The 8317-nt window shown below is 46.7% G+C and overlaps 1 pseudogene; it reads left to right on the top strand.

Annotated features, from left to right (window-relative positions):
* The first annotated feature begins 7642 nt into the window (after positions 1-7642).
* Positions 7643-8113, top strand: LOC129526617 (large ribosomal subunit protein uL23-like; annotated as a pseudogene).
* The last annotated feature ends 204 nt before the right edge of the window (positions 8114-8317 follow it).

Genomic DNA, 8317 nt, shown 5'->3' with positions numbered 1-8317 from the left:
ACTGGGGAATGGATACCCTGTTTAATAAATGGTGCTGGGAAAACTGGCAAGCCAACATGTAGATGAAACTGTACCCCCTGCCTCTCACCTTATATAAAAATCAACTCAAGCTCTCCCTCTCCCTCTCCCTCTCTCTCCCCCTCCCCCTCCCTGTCCCCCTCTCCCCTCCCCCCCCCCACGGTCTCCCTCTCCCTCTCCCTCTCTCTCCACAGTCTCCCTCTGATGCTGAGCGGAGGCTGGACTGTAGTGCTGCCATCTCGGCTCACTGCAACCTCCCTGCCTCATTCTCCTGCTTTAGCCTGCCGAGTGCCTGGGATTGCAGGTGCGCGCTGCCACGCCTGACTGGTTTCGTATTTTTTTGGTGGAGACAGGGTTTCGCCGTGTTGGCCGGGCTGGTCTCCAGCTCCTAACCGCGAGTGATCTGCCAGCCTCGGCCTCCCGAGGTGTCGGGATTGCAGACAGAGTCTCGCTCACTCAGTGCTCAATGTTGCCCAGGCTGGAGTGCAGTGGCGTGATCTCGGCTCGCTACAACCTCCACCTCCCAGCCGCCTGCCTTGGCCTCCCAAAGTGCTGAGATTGCAGCCTCTGCCCGGCCGCCATCCGGTCTGGGAAGTGAGGAGCGTCTCTGCCTGGCCGCCCATTGTCTGGGATGTGAGGAGCCCCTCTGCCCCGCCGCCCAGTCTGGGAAGTGAGGAGCGCCTCTTCCCGGCCGCCATCCCATCTAGGAAGTGAGGAGCGTCTCTGCCCAGCCGCCCATCGTCTGAGACGTGGGGAGCACCTCTGCCCCGCCGCCCCGTCTGGGATGTGAGGAGCGCCTTTGCCCGGCCGCGACCCCGTCTGGGAACTGAGGAGTTTCTCCGCCCGGCAGCCGCCCCTCCAGGAGGTGGGGGACAGCCCCCGCCGGCCAGCCGCCCCGTCCGGGAGGGAGGTGGGGGGCAGCCCCCGCCTGGCAGCCGCCCCGTCTGGGAAGTAAGGGGCCCCTCTGCCCGGCCACCACCCCGTCTGGGAGGTGTACCCAGCAGCTCATTGAGAACGGGCCATGATGACGACAGCGGTTTTGTCGAGTGGAAGGGGGGGAAGTGTGGGGAAAGGAAAGAGAAATCAGATTGTTGCTGTGTCTGTGTAGAAAGAAGTAGACATGGGAGACTCCATTTTGTTCTGTACTAAGAAAAATTCTTCTGCCTTGGGATGCTGTTAATCTATGGCCTTACCCCCAACCCCTTGCTCTCTGAAACATGTGCTGTGTCCACTCAGGGTTAAATGGATTAAGGGCGGTGCAAGATGTGCTTTGTTAAACAGATGCTTGAAGGCAGCATGCTCGTTGAGAGTCATCACCACTCCCTAATCTCAAGTACCCAAGGACACAAACGCTGCGGAAGGCCGCAGGGTCCTCTGCCTAGGAAAACCAGAGACCCTTGTTCACATGTTTATCTGCTGACCTTCCCTCCACTATTGTCCTATGACCCTGCCAAATCCCCCTCTCTGAGAAACACCCAAGAATGATCAATAAATACGAAAAAAAAAAATCAACTCAAGATGGATCAAAGACTTGAATCTAAGACCTGAAACCATAAAAATTCTAGAAGACAACATTGGAAAAATTCTTGTAGACACTGGCTTAGGCAAAGAATTCATGACTGAGACCCCAAAAGCAAAGGCAATGAAAACAAAAATAAGTAAATGAGACCTAATTAAACTAAAAAGCTTCTGCACAGCAAAAGAAATAAGGACGGGAAACAGACAACCCACAGAATGGGAGAAAATATTTGCAAACTATGTATAGAACAAATGACTAGTATTCAGAATCTACAAGGAACGCAAACAAACCAGCAAGAAAAAAAAATCCCATCAAAAAGTGGGCAAAGAATATTGAATAGATATTTCCGAAAAGAAGATATACAAATGGCCAACAAACATAAGGAAAAAATGCTCGACATCACTACTTATTAGGGAAATGCAAATTAAAACCACAGTGAGGGCCAGGCGCAGTGGCTCACGCCTGTAGTCCCAGCACTTTGGGAGGCCGAGGCGGGCGGATCACAAGGTCAGGAGATCGAGACCATCCTGGCTAACATGGTGAAACCCTGTCTCTACTAAAAAAATACAAAAAATTAGCCGGGTGTGGTGGCAGGTGCCTGTAGTCCCAGCTACTCGGGAGGCTGAGGCAGGAGAATGACATGAACCCGAGAGGCAGAGCTTGCAGTGAGCCGAGATCACAACACTGCACTCCAGCCTGGGCGACAGAGTGAGACTCTGTCTCAAAAAAAAAAAAACACACACACACACAGTGAGATACCACCTTACTCCTGCAAAAATGGCCATTTTTTATTTATTTATTTATTTTTTGCAACAGTTTCACTCTTGTTGCCCCAAGCTGGAGTGCAGTGGCATGATCTTGGCTCACCGCAACCTCCGCCTCCCAGGTTCAAGTGATTCTCCTGCCTCAGCCTCCTGAGTAGCTGGGATTACAGGCATGTGCCACCCATGCCCGGCTAATTTTGTATTTTTAGTTGAGACAGGGTTTCTCCATGTTGGTCAGGCTGGTCTTGAACTCCCGACCTCAGGCGATCCGCCCCCCCTCAGCCTCCCAAAGTGCTGGGATTACAGGCATGAGCCACTGCACCTAGCAAAAATGGCCATTATTAAAAAGTCAAAAAAACAATAAATGTTGGTATGGACATAGGGGAAAGGAAATACTTATACGCTGCTAGTGGGAATGTAACTTAGTACAACCTTTATGGAAAACAGTATGGAGATTCCTTAAAGAGCTCAAAGTAGATCTACGATTCTATCCAGCAATCCCATTACTGGGTATCTACTCAAAGGAAAAGACTTTATATGAAAAAGACGCTTGCATACGTATGTTTATAGTAGCACAATTCACAATTGCAAAGGTGTGGAACCAACCTAAATGCCCATCAACTAATGAATGGATAAAGAAAATGTGGTATATATACACCATGGAATACTACTCAGCCATAAAAAGAAATAACATCTTTTGCAGCAACTTGGATGGAGCTGGAGTCATTATGCTAAGCCATTATGCTAACACAGGAGTGGAAAACCAAAAGCAGTATGTTCTCACTTATAAGTGAGAGCTAAGCTATGAGTACGCAAAAGCATACAGAGTGACACAATGGAATTTAGAGACCCAGAAGTGGGGGGTAGGAGGGGGACTAGGGATGAAAAACTACATATTAGGCACGATGTACACTACTCAAGTGACAGATGCACTAAAATCTCAGAATTCACCACTACTTAATTCATCCATGTAACAGAAAACCACTTACACCTCAAAAGCTATTTAAATAATTTTTTTTTTTAAGACAGAGTCTCACTCTGTTGTGCAGGATGGAGTGCAGTGGTAGAATCTCAGCTCGCTGCAACCTCCACATACAGGCTCAAGCGATTCTCCTGTCTCAGCCTCCCAAGTAGCTGTGATTACAGGTACCCACCACCATGCCTAGCTAATTTTTGTATTTTTAGTACAGATAGGGTTTCGTCATGTTGGCGAGGCTGGTCTCGAACTCCTGACGTCAGATGATCTGCCAGCCTCGGCCTTCCAAAGTGCTGGGATTGCAGGCATGAGCCACTGCACCCAGCCTACTTCTGTCTCTTTAAAAAATATTTTAGGCCTGGCCGGGTGCAGTGGCTCATGCCTGTAATCCCAGCACTTTGGGAGGCCAAGGCAGGCGGATCACAAGATCAGGAGTTCGAGACCAGCCTGGCCAATATGGTGAAACCCCATCTCTACTAAAAATACAAAAAATTAGCTGGGTGTGGTGGCACGCATCTGTAGTCCCAGCTACTTCGGAGGCTGAGGCAGGAGAATCACTTGAACATAGGAGGTGGAGGTTGCAGTGAGCCGAGATCGCGCCACTGCACTCCAGCCTGGGCAACAAAGTGAGACTCCATCTCGAAAAAAAAAGAACAGAATGAGTTGGGTCCATTTTGGACTAACATGGGATGAGCCAGGTGTGGTGGCATGTGGCTGTAATCCCAGCTACTCAGGAGCCCAAGGTGGAAGGATCACTTGAGGCCCGAAGTTCAAAAGCAGCCTGGACAACATAGTGAGATCCTGTCTCTAAAAAATAAATAAAATAAAATGCAGTGATGTCTAAGAGGTACAGCTGGCTGGGCGCTGTGGCTCATGCCTGTAATCCCAGCACTTCGGGAGGCAGAGGTGGGTAGATCACCTGAGGTCAGGAGTTCAAGACCAGCCTGGCCAATATGGCGAAACCCTGTCTCTACTAAAAATACAAAAAAATTAGCCAGGCGTGGTGGTGCATGCCTGTAGTCCTAGCTACTCAGGAGACTGAGGCAGGAAAATCACTTGAATCCAGGAGGCAGAGGTTGCAGTGAGCCAAGATTGCGCCATTGCACCCCAGCCTGGGCAACAAGAGTGAAAAAAAAAAAAAAAAAAAAAAAGAGGTACAGATGAAGGCAACAGACTTGCAGAACAGGATATATGCTATGAACACATTGTCAATTTTGTGCATTAAGGCACCCCAATGTCTTGAGCAATGCCTGGCATAAAAGAGGTACTCAAGTATTTGTTGAATGGATGTTTGTTAAAAGAAAGATGTAGGAGGCCTAGAATCTTGTCTACCGTTATCTCCAGAGTCTCCCAATGGCTGGGAAATTGCCTAGGGGCCCATAGTGTGTCCTTTAAAAATATGTAACAGGACTGGTGAAGTAGCTTATGCCTGTAATCGCAGCACTTTGGGAGGCTAAGGCAGGAGTATCACTTGAGCCTGGGAGTTCAAAACCAGCCTGGGCAGCATAGGAAGATCCTGTCTCTACATGAAATTTAAAACTTAGCCAGGCGTAGTGTTACGTGCCTGTAATCCCAGGTACTCGGGAGGCTAAGGTGGGAGGATCAATTGAGCCCGTGATGTCGAGGCTACAGTAAGCCATGATTGTGCCACTGCACTCCAGCCTGGATGACAGAGCGAGACCCTATCTCAAAAAGAAAAATAAAAAATACACAATAGTTATCAGCTACTAATCCTGAGGACAGGGATACTGAAGAAAGAAAGAAAAGAGATCACTTTTTACTTTACATGATGCTATATTGTTTACCTTACATGCATGTAATACTATCGTGAAAATTCATAATAGTAGAGGTTGGGAGCAGAAAGCTTGAAGTTCTGAGAAAAACAAGGGCAAATAAGTATGATATCTTACAATCTGTTATACCTCTAATTGTTCTTATTTTAACTACTTCACTCAAGCCATTTTCTTCTAAACCTCTCTAAGTAACCCAGGAAAAAATAAAAATTAGCATCTGTATGACTGCTTGACCAGGCCTGTTTACATTAACAATCCCTTTAGGTCCACAAGTTTAAATCTTAAGTAACACAGATTTTTGATTACCTAAAAACCACCATTTCGCCAATACAACAATAGCTGGAGCTTTTACCATAGCGTAAATTGACATTTGGGTATTGTTCTAAAATGACATGTCCATAATTCCATAGTTGAGTGAGATTTTGGTTTTTTTTGTTTTGTTTTGTTTTGTTTTTAGACAGGATCTTGCTCTGTCACTCAGGCTAGAGAGCAATGGTACGATCATAGCTCGCTGCAGCCTCCAACTCCTAGGCTCAAGTGATTCTCCCATCCTCACCTCCTGCCTCAGCCTCCCAAATAGCGGGGACTATACAGGTGACCACCACAATCGAGAGTTTTCTTTTTTTCCTTTACGTGGATTGCAGATTTGATGGCAGTAGTAAAAAAGTCAACACAGGCCAGGTGCGGTGGCTCACGCCTGTAATCCCAGCACTTTGGGAGGCCAAGGTGGGCAGATTACCTGAGGTCAGGAATTCGAGACCAGCCTGGCCAACATGGAGAAACCCTGTCTCTACTAAAAATACAAAAATTAGGCGTGGTGGTACATGCCTGTAATCCCAGCTACTCGGGAGGCTGAGGTAGGAGAATTGCTTGAACCCAGAAGGCAGAGCTTGCAGTGAGCCAAGATTGCGCCATTACACTCCAGTCTGGGCAACTAGAGCGAAACTACGTCTCAAAAAACAAAGTCAACACAAAATAGAGGGACATTTCCTGGCTCTGCTGCCCCAGTCCGTGCTAGCCCCTGAGCTTCAGCACTGTGACACGTCCTAAATCTCCTTAACTTCCCCATCAATTCCATGAAGAATACCTTAGCTGATCCTCTTACTCATTACCGCTCACTGAGTTACCCCGTGAGGCCGGAAGACAGCCTTGTATATTGTTTCAATATATATTATATATTGTTTCAATATATATTATATATTGTTTCAATATATATTATATATTGTTTCAATATATATTATATATTGTTTCAATATATATTATATATTGTTTCAATATATATTATATATTGTTTCAATATATTATATATAGTTTCAATATATATTATATATTGTTTCAATACATTATATATAGTTTCAATATATAATATATATTGTTTCAATATGTATTTTCCCCCAAAATCTCCCAAGTGAATCTGATGTTCCAAGGAAGACATGAATCTATCTGGTGGTTTCAAGTCTCCCCAGCACACAAACAGACTTAGAAAACCTGGCCACAGGCCTTTCCCACCTTATCTTCAGCTCTGATTTGATTATCAAAGTTTTCTGGCAATTACAGGACTCCAGGATCTGTAGGCTTCAATCAACAGCTCACATCACCTCCCCAACAAATGGCTGTCCTTATCATTCTTCTGCTCACAAAGCATAAGGGCCCCTATTTTCTTTTCTTTTTTTAAAAATTTTTTATTTTATTTTATTTTATTTTTTTGAGATGGAGTTTCTTTCTTGTTGCCCAGGCTGGAGTGCAATGGCGCGAACTCAGCTCACTGCAACCTCTGCCTCCTCGGTTCAAGCGATTCTCTTCTCAGCCTCCCGAGTAGCTGCAATTACAGGCATGAACCACCACGCCTGGCTAATTTTGTATTTTTAGTAGAGATGGGGTTTCTCCATGTTGGTCAGGCTGGTCTCAAACTCCTGACCTCAGATGATCCACCCGCCTCAGCCTCCCAAAGTGCTGGGATTACAGGCGTGAGCCACCACACCTGATCTTTTTTTTTTTTTTTAAGACAGTCTTGCTCTGTCACTGAGGCTGGAGTGCAGTGGTGTGATCTCGGCTCACTGCAACTATCACCTCCTGGGTTCAAGTGATTCTCCTGTCTCAGCCTCCCGAGTAGCTGGGTTTACAGGCACAGGCCAACACACCCAGCTGATTTTTGTATTTTTAGTAGAGACGGGGCTTCACCATGTTGGCCAGGCTTGTTTCAAACTCCTAACCTCAAGTGATCCACCCGCCATGGCCTCCCAAAGTGCTGGGATTACAGGCGTGAACCACCGCGCTTGGCCCAGGGCCCCTGTTTTCCTTTGCATCCGGTAGGCACTCCTTTGTCTTGCTTTTGAAGATCTCCACCGTCAGACTGCAATCTCCTGGTTACTAGAGTCTCCACACATGCTGGTGGCCCCCGCATCCACAAAAGGCCCCTCCATTCATAAACACCACATGCTTGCCCCTACCTTTATGCCTGGAATTTCTTCCCCACTTGCCTCTAAGTGTCCAAATTATGTTATATCATGTTCTTCCAGATTTAGCTTAAGTTTTCCTTCTTAAATTTAATGGAATTTGCCCTTTTCACAAGATGGCGTTGAAAGCGAAGAAGGAAGCACTTGCCCCTCCTAAAGCCGAAGCCAAAGCGAAGGCTTTAAAGGCCAAGAAGGCAGTGTTGAAAGGTGTCCACATCCACAAAGAAAGAAGACCCGCACGTCACCCACCTTCCAGAGGCCCAGGACACTGCAACTCTGGAGGCCGCCCAAATATCCTCGGAATAGCCCCCCCAGGAGAAACAAGCTTGACCGTTATGCCATCATCAAGTTTCTGCGGACCACTGAGTCCGCCGTGAAGAAGATAGAAGACAACGCCACACTTGTGTTCACGGTGGATGTTAAAGCCAACAAGCAGCAGATCAAACAGGCTGTGAAGAAGCTCCGTGACATTGATGCGGCCAAGGTCAACACCCTGATTCGGCCTGATGGAGAGAAGAAGGCGTTATGTTCAACTGGCTCCAGATTACGATGTTTTGGATGTTGCCAAAAAAAATGGGATCATCTAAACTGAGTCCAGCTGGCTAATTCTAAATATGTGTATCTTTTCACCAAAAAAAAAAATTTAATGGAATTTAACGATTCTCTGCTCTTCCAAAATGTAGTAACAGCAGCAGTCTGCATCAACAATTTGGCTCATCACTTGATTTTTTTTTTTTTTTGAGACAGAGTCTCTCACTGTCACCCAGGCTGGAGTGCAGCGGTGTGATCTC

The sequence above is a fragment of the Gorilla gorilla genome, chromosome 15 (assembly GCF_029281585.2).
Source record: "Gorilla gorilla gorilla isolate KB3781 chromosome 15, NHGRI_mGorGor1-v2.1_pri, whole genome shotgun sequence".
Taxonomy (NCBI): domain Eukaryota; kingdom Metazoa; phylum Chordata; class Mammalia; order Primates; family Hominidae; genus Gorilla; species Gorilla gorilla.
The sequence above is the reverse complement of the archived record's forward strand: the minus strand, read 5'-3'. Positions and strand labels throughout refer to the sequence as shown.